The sequence below is a fragment of the Saccostrea echinata genome, unplaced genomic scaffold (genome assembly GCF_033153115.1).
Source record: "Saccostrea echinata isolate AGI-Se365-2 ecotype Australia unplaced genomic scaffold, CSIRO_AGI_Sech_v1 ptg000045l, whole genome shotgun sequence".
Classification (NCBI taxonomy): Eukaryota; Metazoa; Mollusca; class Bivalvia; order Ostreida; family Ostreidae; genus Saccostrea; species Saccostrea echinata.
The window spans coordinates 4,331,161-4,333,243 of NW_026889794.1; the positions used below are offsets into that span (position 1 = coordinate 4,331,161).

Here is a 2,083-nt window from a genome sequence, read left to right on the forward strand (position 1 = left end):
GTTGATTAACTGAAGAATTCATTCAAATTTGCTTGCATTTTACAATGGATATACATGTATATATCTTCATCTTAATTAATAGCAATTTTTTTGGTTGCAAACTACATATACATGCAAAGTCTCGCATATAAAACAAAAACGCTTTTTCTGAGGGTCCAAGAGGATTTAAACAGACATCAAAGTTCCAGGAGAAAAAATGACTGAAATGAACCATACTATATATAAAGACAACAATGAAAACAATGATAATGAATAAATTAATTTTTTTTTTTTTTTTTTTTTTTTTTTAATAAATTTTGGATATCATTTATATATCAGTATTCATAAAAATCTAATGGTTTCCATAAATGTAAAATTTTGTGATTTACTGACATAAACCGGTTTATTCTTTAGCATAAACCCCCACCTCAACCAATAAAACTTCTGAACTGTCCGCGTCTTAATTTGATAAAAAACAATTGCTATTTATTTATTTTTATTTAGTTTGATAATATTAAAGCAGGATATTTGGTTTTTTGAGGCATTATTCAAATAAATAATATAGTCTGATTCTGAATGCAATTCACTGAATGAATTATTTTGTTTGAAAAAAAAAAAGATTTGTTGAAAATGACCTCGTGTAGCATATCTAAAAAAATTATGTGTCATTCACTTCAGATATTGGATTTTCTTAACATTTCCACTATAATGCTCTGCAACAAACATATTGTCACTGTTATCCACACATAAACCATATGGATTTTTCAGATCACAGTTATTTATAAAAGAGAGGAATCGTCCATCCTGGTCTAGTATGTGGATACAGTGGTTATTATGGTCTGCTGTAAGGATCTGACTCAGACTATCTGTTGTTATCCCGGGAGGTTTAAAAGGTTTGTTCTTGGTAGTAGAAGGATGGCCAGTGTTTCTAAATCGGAGTTTTGCAGACTGATTGACTACCACTACAGCACCAGCTACACAGTCAGCCACACAGATATCCAGGTTTCTATTCTCAGTGATGTACTTAATTTTGCAATTTCCTGAATATAGAGGTTTACCCTTGACATCAAACTGGATGGTTTGTTTCTCTGAGGAACCTGAGTAACGGACAACTTTAGATTGTGTTTTATCATCACTGCACATAGTAACCAGGAGATCATCAGTTGAGGAGGAAACACAGAGGTTTGTAGGTATCCAGTTCTGTAATCTGATAACCTCCTCTATCTGCCCATTCTTCACTTTATTCACAGTCTTTGTGTTCCATGCAACATACACTAGATCCCCATCACTTGTCAGTGTTATATCACTTGGCAATTCCTCTATTTTTGTACTGATTGTTTTGATGAGTGAACCTTCATTGTTAAAGCATTTCAAATCACCGACTCGGTAAGCACTTGTGCATTTCTTTTTCACTAAGACAAGTAATACTGCGGAGTTTTTCATACCCAGTATTTATAGTAGTGATGAGTTTAGGTTCTTCCAGCAGTTCTCTATTTGGTGTCTCTGGTTTCTTCAGTTTGTAGCCATTCTCTTCTTTTGTTGTGGATAAAGGTGTCAAAGATCCAAAAAACTCGTAAATCTGTTCTGTAAAATGTATTGTCTTTGGACTGAACGTTGGTAATGAAACTTGAACTTTGGAAGGAAGTTTCCTCAATTCTTTGTTTTTAGAACTGTATTCCATGGTCATGGATAATTCATTTGATTCCTCAATTCTATTCAGGTTATGTAGTGTTTGTCCAATAAGATTTTGAATCTGTTTGATATCATTCAAATGCTTTTTTAAAATGCTCATATGTTTTACTTTCATCTCTCCAATTTCGGCTTTCATTTTGTTGACAATGGTGTCGATTTCTCTGTGCCATTTTCTCCATGATTTGTTACTGCTGTTGTACAAGATTTCCATATTCTCCATCCAGTCTAGCTATTTCAGTTTGTATTTCAGTTAATACACAAAGAACACGCAGAGGTGTTGCATTCTTTGCAATGAAATTTATATCTTTTTGTTTGATGTGTTTTGCACTTAGGATAAATCAAGGTTGAATTTCTCTGTTGGAATGGGACCATCTTATGTTCGTCATAGTCATCAAAAATATGTTTTCCTACA

The 2,083-nt window shown here is 32.9% G+C and overlaps 1 pseudogene; it reads right to left on the minus strand.

Moving 5' to 3' along the window:
- Positions 1-648: 648 nt before the first annotated feature.
- On the minus strand, positions 649-1,822 carry LOC133201806 (uncharacterized; annotated as a pseudogene).
- Positions 1,823-2,083: the final 261 nt, after the last annotated feature.